General features: G+C 43.1%; 1 protein-coding gene across 1 annotated transcript in view; it reads right to left on the bottom strand.

Moving 5' to 3' along the window:
• SNTB1 (syntrophin beta 1) overlaps positions 1 to 16058 on the bottom strand; it is a 115815-nt gene that overhangs the window by 98538 nt on the left and 1219 nt on the right. The window lies entirely within an intron of this gene.

Here is a 16058-nt window from a genome sequence, read left to right as displayed (position 1 = left end):
CCATTTCACAGATAAATAAATAAATAAATAAATGGAAAAGGGGGAGGGATTTATCCTTTCAACAAAAGTCCAAACCAATTAGATTATGCACCTTTAAGAGCAAAGCCCATATCCCACACGCTACCCCCTCAAAAAGTCAAATGCCTTTTTACAGATTGACAGAGGCCTAGATTACAATTGCACTCCATGTGGCCTCTAGCTCTGCATCCTTGTTAAAACATATTCCCAGTCAGCATATCTCACAATTACTTAAGAATGTTCAAAAATTTAGGAGGCAAACAGCTATTTTGTGTACTCTCTGAGTGCTAAGACAATGACAACCCCTTCATAAGTCTGTAAAAAAAAATTAAAAGCCATTAATATAATAGTTCTTGAGAGCAAATTAAAGTCTGTCTAGAAACCCAGGCTGCAGTGTGGCTGCAGGATGCTCCTGGGGAGTCCAGGAAGGTCTGAAACTACTGAGGAGACAGGTTTGGGATGGTTTCAGACATTTTCCCTCCTGCCCCATGACATATAATAAACATTGGTGAGCAATGATAGCATCCCAGCCACAATCCAATCTAACACTGTACTGGCTTAATGCTTCTCCACCCTGAAGAAATGACCATGCTGGGACCTCACACACCAGGCCATCATAAGTGCATTGCCCCTCTGTTGTTACCTCTATAGCATGAACATCAAAAACCATGACCCAGAAGTGAACATGCCAGCTAACCAGGCCTGAAAAGACATGTTTAGCTTGGCTTATTTGCTGAAGCCCAGCCCACAACTACAGAGAAGCAGAAAGGGATCAATCTCTAACAAGTGAGCTTGAGGAACAAAGAATGGACTTTCTGTCCAGCACAAAGCTTCTCAGCACTCATTTTCTAATCAGTGTTAATAGACATTGACTGCTTCTCCTGGCAGCCAGCTGCTGGACCCACCTCTCACAGCCCATCACCACTGCTGCAAATAAAACGACTCAGAAGATGTGGAGGTGATGTACACATCTCTTGCAGGCTCCAGCTTCATGGCTACTCATGTCCCAAGCTTGGCTTGGTGTCATTAACTGAGGCAGAAGGATCTAGAGCACAACTAGCAAACACAGAAATCAGACCATGCTCCCTTCATGGCAGGTAGGGTGTAAAAAGGCTTGGCCCTGCTGATGGAAACACTCCATGCTTTGCTACAGATAGGTTCGGCTTGATTAACCTCAGCAGCTTACAAATGAGCAGGGAGGACAGGCAGCGGGGATGATAGTTCATGCAGCAGTTAAGCACTGCTCTGGATAAAAACAGCTTTTAAGTGTCTTCTTCCTCCACCTCTGACTGGTAATTGAAATAAAGCCAAAGGAGCCACACCAACATCAGCAAAGCCCAAAACCACAGTCCCGGACATTCCACCCCTCTCCTGTTGAAGGTAAGAGGTGCTACAAGCTACACTACACTCAAGAAAAACTTTGAATAGCTCTTGGGCCATGGGAAGTAACTTCAGTTGAACAGAGTTTACTTAGGACTAGCAAAAATATCAAGCACTTGAATGGCATTAGTATAAGGCAGCATACAAATGAAAGGGCAGAGTTAGACTCTACGTCAACTCCAGCTCTCCTAAATTTCACAAGGGCCCACGTTCCAAAGTAACAAACAATGGTAGAGGTTATTACTGCCTTTTGTCATTGCCAACTCATTCCCACAAGAGGTATTCCCACTAAACACTTGAAAACTTAAGCTACCAAAAAGAGAAACAACCAGCAGTGGCTTCGCTGGGCACTGCTGCGCCTCTGCATCGCTTGGTGCTCCAGGGCAGCGAAGCAGCTCTGAGCTTCTAACCAGAGGAGAAAACCTCTGCAGAGCAACTTGGGCAGTCTTGTGGCACGCCTGAAATACCTTATGGCTCATGTTAAACTTTGTCTTACAAAGATTTGAACTGTTTAACTGCCTGCTCGATGGCTCGCTCTGCAGCAGCATTTCAGTGGGGACACAGAGGAGGCACTTGTCTCTCTCCTTCTGATGGACAAGCCACAAACAGCTGGTTGCTCTGTGTCAGAACCCGTTTTGCCCATTGCCTCCAAAAGAAGAAGGACATTTGTGCTGGGGACACAAAGGCTGATCTGTTCAGAGCTGGCCACAGTCCTCCTGCCTGACTCCCATCGCTGGCCTGACACAGGCTGGCGTCAAAGGGGGAAGGGTAAAAACGCAAGCGCTATCCCATTTCCCCAAAGACTGTTCCTAGCAAATGCCATTATTTCAAAATGTTGCACTTTGAGAATACTTCTGTGAAGTGCTCATGAAAATCTCCACTATGTAAATTGGAGTTTAATTTGTATATTCAACATTGCCACTCCTTAAAAAGAAGTTAAACATGGCTACATTTTTTCCAGTGGAAAAAGATATGATTTGCAAAACAGTTCTTCTCTCCTTGGCAATGCCACCATTTGCTTGTTTGTTTTGGTGCAGTGTAGGTCGGGAGGGAGGAATGATAATAAAAACATGAACACTTATTCTCCTCACCTTGAACAGTGACAGCCACAACAAGCAGCTTTATACAGTGCAATCAGCACTCGTATGCCCATAGGAAAGGAAAAACAAAATCGTGGCTTTGTCTTTCACAGCCTTACCCAAACATAGTTTCAACTAAATATATTAAGACATCTGATGTATGCAGAGGACATCTGGATCTATATAGTTACAGGATTGGGGCACAGAAAGAGGAGCCTACACACACTGAACTTCAGCCCACACACACACTGCAGAGAACTGGATGGAGTGTTCTGCCTGTCCTTGCTCCCTGCCCACCCCACTTCAGCCTACGAAGCAGAATATTTTCACGTATTGTTATTTTCCTACATTGTCATTATACGATATTTATTTAAAGGCTGAAGAGACTGCATGACCTAGTTCCGCTCTGCAAGCACTTTCAGGGAGTACCTGTGCGTGGGAGCCATGGATCCAGCCAGGTGGCCCTGAGGAAGGCTGGCCCGAGGGGCTGCCAGTGCCCCTCGCAGCTCTGTCCCCTCCACCGCCTCCCACACTTGTTCTGGGACACAAGCAAACCTCCCTGCAGAGCAAGCTGAGAATGACAGGGCCTCATCAGCCTCCTTGGCCACTGCAGCTCATACAAATCTTCAGCAGGACTATTCAGAGGGCTCAGGCTGCACCACAGGGGCCTCCAGCCAGAACTGAATCCCCAGAGGAGCTGGTGCCAGGAGGCTGCAGCTGAAGTGCCTGTTGAATCAGACCCCTGTTATTTTTTTTTCCTAGCACTTATCAATGCAATAATGTTCAAAATGAATGGAGTGAACATTGCAGAGCTGTATCTCACTTGACTTTTCTGAATCAGTTATTATACTTTCCCTAGGTACTCTTCAAATAATACCGTAAGAACTTTCTTTCCAACAATCTTCCAAAGCCTTGACTACATTTTTAAAATTAGGGGTTAGTTTCAACTCACTGTATTTTCATAATGATGACTACATTTAAAAGGAGAAAAAAAACCACAAGGTAATTGGGTTCCAACCCACACCTGAAGACCCCTGGGCTCCTGAGCTAACCCAAATTCTCCCAAGACCTTAGACACGAAATACAACACACTTGCAGTTTATGTACTGTCTTGTGATGATACCAATTCTGTCTCTTTTCAATCACTCTTAAATTGCGATTGCAACTTTGCACCTCTTTAGAGATAAAGAAAACCATCAGGTTTGGCTGTTAGCCAGGTGGACATCAGCGGCTGATGGAGCTTGCCCGGACACAGCATTCATACCCAGCAGGGATCTGCCAGCGTTCAGATACACAAAGCAGCCAGGCAGGATAAAGTCAGTCAGCTAACGTTTGGATTCTGCAATTACTTGTTCAGCTACAACTGCAGGTTCTTCTGCATAATCAGGCTGATAAACATCAAACTTGTTCTGATGTTGCCTCGCATCCTAAATGATGCAGTCAGAAGCCAGAAAGGAGGCAAATGATATCCAGAAAAATCAGGGGGAGAAAAAAGTGACATTGTCAGGTCAGGGGGAAGCTGCACAGAGGCTTTGGGCTTGGTGTAATCTGCACATCCAGAATATCTCTGTCACAGTCTGGCATTACACACTGCAATGGCACTAAGGTAGCAACAAACTCTTAATTTCTCCTGGAGAACCATCTACACACATTGACAGTGCTACAGAGAGGGTGGGAGGGCAATTACAAACCTCCCACTCAACAAGAAAGAGGTCAAATTTCTGCTGGCTGTAGCATTTTGGAGAAAAACATAACTCCACAAACCAGCCTTCACCTGAAAATACATTTTTGTTGTCTCCAAAAACAATGACTGCTTCCCGCTCCGGTTAAACATTATTCTTAGTGTGCCTCTGCTGTTGCAGAGGTCAGAGCTTAGCTCTGAACAAGAAAGAAAACCTGAAACATCCTTTGGAAAGCTGTTGATACAGTATCTGTCACCCTGGAATTTAAGAGAAACCGTGCAGGTTTGCAGAAGTAACATTTTGACATGTGTCTAATTTGAGACAAGTACACACAGCTTAGGCACAGACCTGAACTATTCAACCTTCCTGATTAGCACTGAACAGTAGATGAAGAAATAATCAATTGTTTAATCAATGTTTAATGTGTTCATAATGTTTAAGTGTTCATGTTTAATCAACTGTTATTGCACAAAATGACTGAACTCAGAGACTGAACTGCTGCCATGTCTGTTTTACAATGCTTTCGCTCATTGGGCTTTGGTGGAGCAGGAAGGGAGGAAGGACAAGCAGAAAGGGTTGCAGAGGCGGAGTATGGAGTCAGGTTTGCTAAGCACGGTAAAGCAATATTAACACAGATCCTCAACTGAAAAGCTTGCGAGCAGGTCCTTTCAGCCACACAGGAAGCCAGCAAAGTGAGTCAACACCCACAAGGACCAAAGATCTGTCCATATTATTTTAAAGGAGAATTAATGCAGCGGGTCTCAGACAGAGGAATAAACTGCATCAGCATCTCTTTTTTCCCCAATCAGTGATTGATGTCAATATTGCCTGCTAAAAAATAACCAATTCCCACGGAAATCAATGAGAAAATTCATACCAGTTTAAATAGGAGGTGACTTTCGCTCTCCCACCTTCTGCTCCATGTTCACTCCCCTTCCTCAGCACTCTAGCAGATGGCAGGTTGTCTCCATTGTCCCAACCAGCCTGGCCATTGCCCACTTGCTGCTGGAGGCTCAGCCACAGACAGATGGACATGGACAGTGGGGTCTGGGTGGAGAATACAGACCCTGAGGAAAACCAAAAACGCAGGTGCAGCCTCCTGTGAAGCACTCCAGCAGATCAAGCAACCCAGAGACTCCTTCAGTGCAGGTATAATCAAGACTATTTCTTTCCATTTTCATAGAATGATTAATCTACGTAGCACTGACAACAAGCAAATTCTGCCTTAGATACGAGCAAATGTACATACAACACACATGCAAGCTCATGGAGTACACTATGAGTGTATCCACTTGTACCTTGTGCCCATGTAATATTGCTGATAAACATTTATAGCTGTGCCTATACCAGAGCTAGGTCAGCTCGGGAATGAAATAGCTACATTTGAAGGTATTCCTAAACTAACATCAGCCAACACAAAGGTGAGTAGAGAGAAAGCAAAGGAGAAATAAATAAAATAATGTATCACATACTGCCCCATAGAAATAATTTCCCAGCCTTTTTATGGTTTCATGAACACTTCTTGTTTCCCTCGTGTACATACAGTTCCACACAATGTCTTTAATACAGCAGAAGCTAAAAAGGTAGTGGGCCAATTTAATTTACAGGTGCATTGAGGAGATATTAAAATTACAACTAGATGAGCTATTTCAGGCAAGTTTTAGAGACTCGGCAAGTTTCTACCTCGTTTTTCTCTGTATTTAAGGCTTCTGCTGTGAGTTTCATAGAAATAGGGAAGTTTACCCCCCGAACTATGACTAACTGAAAAGCTCAAACGTAAATGTCTTACAGAAATTCATGTAATATATCAATTGTGACTTCTCCACTGGAAGCATATCTGTCTTGGCTCGTACCAAATATACATCCTTATCCACTTTGTACAATGTGTGTATTGATGGAAAAGCAACAGAACAAAGTGATTAAGGAGAACAGCATGTCTAAATTTTCCAAAGAACAAAATAAATACCTGCACTTATAGAAATGAACTACATATTTTAACAAAATGGGAAAAAACTGCTGCGTTGAGTTGGTAAAAACTATTTGGCCACGAAAATCTCCTGTTGATAAACATGATGTGATTGCAAAGATTTTCCAGGAGGAGAAGGTACACTGGGTAATTCTCTGCTCTTCCACATAGAAAATTCTACTTGGAATAGTTTTTAAATGCAAATTCAAATCAGCCTTTTGAAAGCAAATTGCTTTCTTTTTAAATATAAAATGCCATTTCAAATAAAAACACCGGAACTTGTGTGTTTTCAAGTCAACCCTCCTTTCTCCTCCCTCAAAAACCAAAAGGTATTTGTTCCTCAATATTTTTGTTAAGAGAGTAAACCTTGAAACCTTTCTAAGGTCTTAATGCTATTTATGCACATAGAAAGCAAGCTCTGGTAGAACTTGAATGGAAACTCAAGCATTAAATACTAACATTTCAAGGTATGCCTAGCAGAAAAGTTCAATATATATATAAAACAAAATCAACACAGAATGGTCCTAGCATAGCAGTCCTTACAGAGGCAAAGCCCAGAATCAATTTAAGTTTATTTTTATAGGGTGAAATTTATAATATGCCCAGACTCAGTATTTATTTCCTCAAGGCTTCACAGACAAAGTGTTGTTCTTTTGATAGCCTATCCCACATGTTTATTAAAATAGATATAACACAGTGAAAGGAAAACATAAAACTGACAGAGGATCATTTTTAGTTTCAGAGATAGTTTATACTCCATCTCTTAGAACTTCAATTTATGGCTTTCCTTAATGGAGCCTTTCAGGGTTGATTTTAATGTGTTAAGTGGAAATTTCACTAGTTTGTTACTGCAATGTTTTCTTTATGACTTGCCCTCATACATCACTTAGGTCTGACTTATTTATACAGATAAATGTCCACTGAATGGACTGGGAACATCTTAAAACTAGTTTCTTTCACTTGCATTCTTCCTGAATTTTCCTTTATTGCCTTTTTGGCTGGACACTTTTCCAGCGTTCCACAAACATGAAGAAGACTGATGCTACCATGAGCTTTTTAACCTTTTCTTAAGGCAGGAATACAGATTTCCTCCCCAGGGCTTGACAAGAGCCATGTCTACAAGCATTCTTGCATCAGCCGGCAACCCAACCGCTACCGCTGCAAAGAAGAGGGCAGCAAAAGCCATGAGAGCAAGAGTGGCTTCAAGCAGATTAGCTGTGGCATCTCTGGCACCTTGAGGTTTGTTGGCAGGTTTAAGCATTGCATTTGTCTCTCCCCACTGCTGTGCTCAGGACTTCCTCAGCTGTTTGAAGAATTTGAGCTATGTTAACCCTTTGACCAGCCTTTTACCCAAGTGTCTAAAATCTGGATGGGTTTAAGTGTAGGCAAAGCAGTATTAACACCTGGAGCTCTTCACGAAGAGCCTGCTGTTATCATCAAAGTCTTTCCAGCTTGAAGCTGGCTTCCCCTCTCTTGCAGCTTGCACATTTCCTTGACTGGATTCAACAGGGCTCACAGCCAGCTACATCCCCTGCTCTGGAAGAGGCTTTCCAGGGGTGCAATACCTAAAGCCTCTCTGTGCGGTGATGAGCCAGGATAACCCACCACACTGCTCTTGGCATGGAGAAACCCATTGGGAAACAAGGCCATCAATTCAGCCTCTCCAGACCTGGCCCCAGCAGCCTTAAGTTAGTACAACCATGTTGGCCTCAAGCACATTTGAAGGTCAAGCCCCAAATAAGGAAAGTTTGTTGATGGGGCTGTTCATTACACAAGTATGTATATAAATACATCTTACGGTGTGTGTCTCAGTGCCTAGGTATGTCTTTATACAGCAGGTAATCTTACAGGAATCCTGCTGGTTGTCTGGAGATAGCCCTGCATCCCAGCCACGCATCACTGATGGAGGAGGCTGGGTACCAGGAGAGTTTGCCACTGCATGAGACAAGACAAATAAGTCAAAAGGGGCAGATAGTTACCAAGTATAATGTGTTTTTTGGGAAACAATGGTAATTTAGAAGCCTTTTATTCTGTCCACAGCATCCCCTTCCCTCCCCCCCACCTAAAAGAAATAACCCACAAAGACTTCAAGCAGCAAGAACTGAAGGCAAATCCTGCCCACTTCATTCCTGGAAAACACTCCTGAACATCCAATAATTAAATCCTTCCTTTGGCTTCATGTCAACAAGAGAAGGATCCCGCTGGCTTCTGCCTGACAAAAGTAAGACCAACAGGAAGCTGCTTGCTATGAGGGAAATCACGTCTGCCACTGCTGTCCTGCCAGCCCCACTACCAGCTTAATCCTCCCAGGCTGCTTCACAGTGACTAAAGCCCAAACTGCAGGATAAACAGATAAACTCTCACTGTCTGAGTTAAAACTATTAGCTAAAAGCAGCCTGATAAGCTACATGCTGGATATCACTAAACCTCTCTAGCATCTTCATCTTCACAGAGCTGCCTCTTGCTCCCCTTGCAGAACCAGAGCCAATGGCAGTTTAAACACACGTGTTAGTACAGTAAATCATCCTGGAAATGGCTATTATTGAAATAACTCAGATGAGAGTGGAAATATGTTATTTTCATGGTATAGCTTTCAATACTCTCTCATAACTACATGATTATGTTAAAAGCCAAAATAGGTATTGCACCAGCAGAATATGCCTATGGCAAATGGAACATAAAGCTTAACTAATGGCCCTGTTTCCCTGAAAAGGCACATGAGGCTGATAAATAGTCCCATGAGGTCATGTTATCTGTTGGAGCAAATTAGTTAAGTTGTGCCGCCTTTGCCAGAAGAGAATTTATATTCTGATACTGTCTTAAAACAAAAAAAAAGTTTTTAAATTTTATTTTTATGTTATTATATGTCTCTAACATTCAAATACTAGGAAAAGGGATATTGTTTCTCAGATACTTACCACCATATCAGTAATTTACTATTTTTTAGCAAGCCATTAAAGTGAACAGAAGTTATTTACACAGATGTACACACACAAGTTACTGACCTGCGTGCTGCTTGAAGCAGGCTCACTGCTCCAATACATGTCAACTTTAGAGAGAAACAGCCCTGAGTAGTGAGGAGTAAACATGGCCACAGCCTTAGTTTCCATGACTTTTAGAGCCATGCCAACAAGCACAACTTCCAACAGTTCAGCAAAAAGCCGCACAACATTTTTAGGAGTGAGCTGTATGTTAATAATTTCTAATCAGAGACAGTTTCTCCACATCTACTGCTCTGGCTCATTTCCTTACAATTAAGAACTCCATTTTATCCAGTTGCTAAAACACAGATGTGCTGTATTTGGCAGTGACCTACTCTGTCATGCCCTTAGTAAACACACGGTGAAAGCCATAACCAGTTCAGTAGTTCATGTTCTAGACAGAGAAAATTAAAGCCAGACCATAACAGAAGTGTACAGTAGCAGCAGTTGGAAATTCAAGTCTGCCAAAGAGTCATGCAGAAATTACATCTCTTAATTTAATTTGTGTGAAGGAACAAACCTAACCCAAGAGCAAGGCATTATCTAGCAGTGAGGTGAAGCAATCTGAAGAACTATTCACAGCTGATTAAACTTTTTTGTAAGCAAGTTTGTTAACTTATGTTCTGGAGAAAAGTATGTTTTGATAGCTAAGTGGATGATGGAGAAACCAATTTTGTCTTTTCCCAAATTCTCTACAAGCAGAGTTAGGTAAAATCTTTCGTGTCCTAGTTCATTACTCAGTGTTGCTGGACTCTGAGACATTGCAAGATGCTGGATGCCATAATTTCAATGAATCTGCTCTCTTCCAGAAGTACAAGGCCCATATGGTAGGGCCATTAGACATCTTTCAAAGCATGGAGACCAAGCCTCACAGAGCAGCTTTCTTGGTCCTGCAAAACAGAAGCTGACAGACATTTATTTAAAAGTATGAAGGAGACTCATAACACACTTTCCACATGTAGCATGAGTGAAATGTAGCACTCCACACTTTCTACATACCTTACAGTTTCTCACAAACTTCTCTAGCCCAAATCAGCTGTGCCTCACCTTGAACATCTTCTAACTCCCTCCTTGCAGTGACGCTCCTCAAGGCATGTACCAAATGCTGTCCTGATGTTCCTTCCCATCTCTACAATGAGCTTCATGCCCATGCCAAAACAGACTATTTATTCCTGCTATTCAGAGCTCTAGCTCTTTCCCAATCCACCACAACAGTATGATGCTCTCCCTGATTGCTTTAAGTACAGATGTCCTGGCAAAGCCCCTTAGAACAGACGCAGCTAGTGTTGACAGCAGCATTTTTCTCTGCTCGACATAGTTTAAGGTTTGGAGAGGTGACCAGCTGAGCCAAGCAAAGCTCACCTCACACCAACCCCTGCGGTGAGGTGTGGGGTGAGGAGTGGGGCGTCAGGTATGGGTAGGAGAGATGAATCTCACTCACCTCCACCCACCACGTCACGGCCAGCAAAACTGTGTTACACAAGCAACTCACAAACCCTACGTGATGTATAGTTAAAAGATTTTTGCATCATATAGTAACTCATTGATACCATCCCTTCTTCATCAACTACTTTTCTGAGATGCCTGAAGAATTTTTTCAAACTTGGAAAGCCAGAGTCTCCCGTGCACTGCTGGGACAGCTTTGTTCCCATCATATCTTTTTCATTTACATATGTTATTGCTCTCTTGAACTACTGTTTCCTCCAATTTTCCTTTTTCTGAAGTAGCTGTACCAATTTTAACAAGTAGCCATGGCAACATAATCTTGCAGAATAAAGTACAAAATAATCCTATGATCAGAAATCTAAATAATAAAAATGAAATGGAAATAATGTGTTCTTAAAGCCTGGAAGTAAGTGACCAGTGGAACAGATTAAAAATAGCTATGGTAAACTCTCCAACACTTATGAAGTCCGAATGCACAAAAATGGACATTAAAGTCAAACTTACAGATAAATTACTATCAGGAGAAGATCCACACCATGTGTTATGAAAACAGTGAGATTAAGAAAGTTAAAAACCAAAACAAACAACAACAACAAATCCGGTGAACAAACAAACAAAAATCACAAAAAAACCCAAACAAAACCCAAAACATCTATACCTGAAACCATCAGCCTGCTGGGATCGGCACTTGTTATCCCACTGCAAAGCACACTGTGAACTGTCATAGGAGGAGCCTTGATGAGGCTGTCCCAAATCCAAACCCTGGTTTGAATCACGGAGACTCCTCACCATCTCCCTCAGGATGGAAATGCAGAAGCGTTTCAGACCCAGTCCCAGTGGGCAGTGGGGACAGGGATGGGATAGGGACAGGACAGGGATGGGACAGTGCCATTTGTGATCACCTGTGCGATAATGCCGCCTTGGGAGGGTGGTGAAAAGGCACCTGCCACGGCAAAATAAAGAAACAAATACTGTTTTGTTATAGCAAAAGCCTTCAGCTTTCAATTTCACTCTGTCTAATGACTTAAAGATTCTTCAAAGAGTTATACCAAGTTTTCAATTTAATTTTCCACAGAGGAATTACTTCTGGGTTTTTAAAAAATGCTTTTTTTTTTCTAATGATATTTAATATGTAGTCTCTGTATGTGCAATTGAATTCCAGATCCTTAGACATATTTAATCTTCTAATCACCCTTAAGGAGATGACACTAAGTCCTATAGGAGAATAATTTCTGAGGGGCGGGAGGGAAACCTGCACTTGGTCCAGAAAAATCCAGGAATGTGTTGCCCATAACTGCCTTATTTTCTTTACAGTAACTGAGAAAGAAGACTTGCACCAGATTTACTGCAAAGAAGATGTACTGATTCTTATCTGTGAAAGGTGATACAGACTGTCTGGGCTGCTAAATTAGCCTGTAATCTAATCTAATCATTGAAAGACGCATAAAGTGTTCCCACTCAAGCTTCCCCATCAGCCAAAGGCAGCTGAAACAATCAAAACTGAGATTCTCAGGGACTGCCTAGACTTGGTGTTCTTGAGAATAAGATTACCTGCTCCTTTCCCTTTCAATTTCACTTTCAAACTGATGTGTGCCAAGGGCAGTTACACAGGCTATGAAATCTGGTATAGCCTCTGAGTACAAAGCATTTCCTTAACTGCATATTTGCTGGCACAGAAAGAAAAAAAAAGAAAAATGTTAAGTGTTTTCTCCATGCGTTTACTGGAAGTGTAAGGAATAACTATGCATACAATTTGCAATCACTGAGATTTACAGCTCTGCCTGTAATAAGTAGTTATGTCACACAGGCACTTATTAAGTGCCCTGTGCCTCATTATTTCCCTACACTTGCAAGGGACACACTTTCTTGGATAAATAATATATATTGCTGACCCCCAGAATCTCTTATTGTTGGTATTTACTGAAAGAAACACGTCACTTGAAAGAAAACGTAGGTAAGATAGAAAAATACAGCCAACAAGTAGCCCATGCCTATTTTGCAGTATTTCAACATGTAATCCACACAGGCAGAATCACTTTGCTTCATCCAAAGAGGATTTTAAAAAGGTAGGAAGCTAAAAAACTATCCTGCAGCCAACAAGCAAAAAGTACACTAATGTGTTTTGTTGTTATTTTTTTCTCTCCACATCCAAATACAGCACCATGCAGAGGGGTCCTGCCTGACACCAGTGCAGGCTACTTCCATTTTTCATTTTTTCACCAAACACATAGAGAATACGAGTAAAGTACAACCAGCTTGGCTACAGATCACAACTGCTCTCTACTAGGATGCTTCGATAGAAACAAACGCCTTTTGTGTCTTGAGAGTCACTTGAATATAATGTGCTTTGCACAGCACAAGAGGGGCTGCTTGATTTTCTAAAGTGCTTATTTAGGAAGACCCAATTTAACAGAACTGCAGGGAAATTATATGTACAAACAAGAGCTGTCATTATAATTTCAGCTGCCTTCCACACCTGCAGATATGCACTGTACAAGGAAGCTGTCTCGTCTCTCACATAAGGAAATTCTTTGCTCTTCTGAACACTGGGGAGAAGCTCCATCCTGATGTACTGAACACCTGAGAAGCCACCCAGGGCTGAGAAGCCCAACACTAGCGCTTCCCCAGCTCACTGGCTGATTTGTTCCCCTGCACCCATGCTCAACCTGGGACAGAAAACTCACACAAAATTTAAACTCTGCATGCAGGAGAGGTCCATCCCTGCAGATGAGGAGAAATCAGGATTACTTAGGGCTCAAGCCCTTCCTTGCCATCACTTCCTTCTCCTCTTGAGCCTTCTTACAGCTTCTCCTATGGCAGTGTCATCTGTTGCCTTCTTCCCTTTCCATTTGTCAAATTCTACCTGCTTCCAAGGCACGCTGGCCAACCCTGCAGATCAGACCCGTAGGATGGAAAGGATTTATACAACTTTAGCTTAGCAGCTGAACTATAAAAGTGAGGACTGCGACAGAATAACATTCTTCTGGGTGCAAAATGAGGGGAAATAACAACCCAGGATTCCTATTAAATTTGTAGGACTTCTCAGTCCACTGAGCTCTGTAGTTGTGCCACCCCATGCCAGCACAGCTACTGCAGCTTTGCCACCCCTCACCCTTCAGCAAATAATTTCTGCTTCCACCAGCTCAGGAGATGATGACCACTGCAGCAAAAGGAGCAAGTGTTAAAAGGAAGCATTGCCCCATCCCTTCCCCTCTTCACAGACCTTCCTCCTCCCTCCACCCACCCCAGTGCCAGCCCCACTGCCCACACATGGTGCAGAGGGCTGGGGAGAGATTTTCTGCTCCCTTCCTCCCCACATAGGAATGCAGGAGAGACTACAGTTCAGTGCTGAGCTGGTAAATGCCTCATTTCACTGAGCAAGCACTTTCAGGGAGGACACTGTCTAACAGACGGGCTCCAGCACTCTGCTGTTGGGTGTATTGAGCCATACTGACCACATCTTCACTGCTGATAACCTCTGGGAAATACTCAACTGTAAGGCCCATTCCAGGAACGCACAACGTGTTGTGCAATACCCAGAGCCCTGTCGCACTGTTAAATGTGCCCCTCGTGCTTCAAACCTTGCTATGCCTTTGAACTTTGGCTTTCCAGGTCTGCAAGTCACAAGTAAGTCTCAGAATCGCCCTGAAAATGTCAACGTTACATTTTGACCCTGGAAACACGTGCTGGCATTGCTTTGTTAACTGGAGAAAGATCCTAGAAAGGAGCTGCACGTGGGTCTTGACCTGCCCCAGCACAGGCTGCTCTTTGCAATACAGAACTCTCTAAGAAGTCAGGAAATGGCAAATTCCTATTGTCTGGAAGGAAAGGAAAATCAAGGCTCTCCCTCCTATACTTTAAAGGGAAAAAAAACCTTTTGGATTTTCCTTCCTTTAGTAATAAAAAGACCATTTTAGAATGTGCTACTGAAGAAAGTGCTTCAAAGTGGGAAATTGAATTGCAGTGGATTGTTTTAAGCTGCCTGTTTATACAAACCATTCACGTAGAGAGGTTCCCTGCTGAAACCAGTAGTGCCTCCCCGGGCAATGCTGTGGCCAACTCTCATTTTGGTTACTCCGCTGAAATAGGCACAACAAAATACTGAGTTCAGTGTCAGAATATTTTAACTCTACATAGAGGTGACTACTGAAATATGCTTTTGATTTACAAATTACAAATTCAGTTGCAGAAACAACCACTGAAGCACATCCGCCTTAACGGAGCAAAGAAATGCAAGAAAATAGCTGTGACAAAGGAAGGAGTGGAGAGGAGGAACGTGCTAAAAGTTGACACCGAAACAGCTTCATCTTTGCTCCTACTGCCAAGAAACCTGAGATTTTTTTAGACTCATACAGCAGCAGCGTGTTCAAGTGCTGTTACTGCAGGTACTACATAAAGAGAGGGACACTGTTGCAGCACTATATACATTACTCATTAGATCACACCAAAGGTCAGCCGCTGCCTGGCCTGAGCCCCAGGAAGCCCTTAAACTGGATAAAGAAGCCAGTGACAAAATTTAGATGCAACAGCCTCATTTCAGACCTCACAGAGAAGTTCATATTAAGACTTCACAGGTATCTTTGCAAGCAGTTGTTCTGCAGTGAGGGAGGACGAGCCGCACTTTGGTCCCACGAGCAGCGTGGGGCACAGGGAGGGGAGACACAATTGCCTGCAGCTTCTTAAATCCTCACGGGGCACTAACTCCTTCGCAGTTTTCATTATCATGTAGACAACATCAAATAATTTCTAAGGATACACTGCTGCAAATGTTGTTTTCTCACCTTCCTTCCCCTTCAAACTTTTTCTATAACTTTATGCTGTAGTTAGTTGCTCATGGTGGATCCTCAGCTGCACCTCCTAGCTGCCAGCAGCACCTTCTTTGCTCCTCAGAATAAGCACCAAAAAGACAGATGTGAAAAAATGTGCAGTACTGAAAGGGCTACAGGCACAGCAAGGTGGAACAGCCTGTGGTTCGAAGGAAGGCGATGGCACAGGGGAAGACGGTACAGCAACATGCATCAAATGCCACTGACCTCCAGTTAAATGAACTTTTGGGCAAATAAGTAATCACTTTATCAAACACGCACCAAGGGCATTTCTGAAGCTGTTCATGCTTTCAGATGGAGCAAGTAAATTAGCCCTTGTGAGAAGACAAGGATTAAATGCCCATTAATGCCTCTCTCCTCAAGAACTCGCTGTCCTTGGGAATGTGGCTCTGCTTCTGCTCACTCCCTCCCCAACATCCAACCTGTTCTGGGGGGACACCCTGCTTCCATGCCTCCTCCATGCACACCAATGTCTGCTCTTTACTCCGGCCTCAGTTTCTAAGGCCACTTCTTACAAACTGTTTCAGTCACCCTTGAGAAAGGAGACAAAAACCACTGCTTTGCAGGGATGGTTAATGTGTCAGTGAGGCGCTGCCAGTTTCGTTGCAGCCTCTTTTTCCCCTTCTTCCCCAGGTGGGAGTGAAGTGGTGGAAGGGGGCAAGGATTGGCCAGCAGGAGGT

Source organism: Streptopelia decaocto, assembly GCF_964273445.1.
Source record: "Streptopelia decaocto genome assembly, chromosome: 2".
Taxonomy (NCBI): domain Eukaryota; kingdom Metazoa; phylum Chordata; class Aves; order Columbiformes; family Columbidae; genus Streptopelia; species Streptopelia decaocto.
Note: the sequence above shows the minus strand (reverse complement) of the source record. Positions and strands in the feature narration are given on the sequence as shown.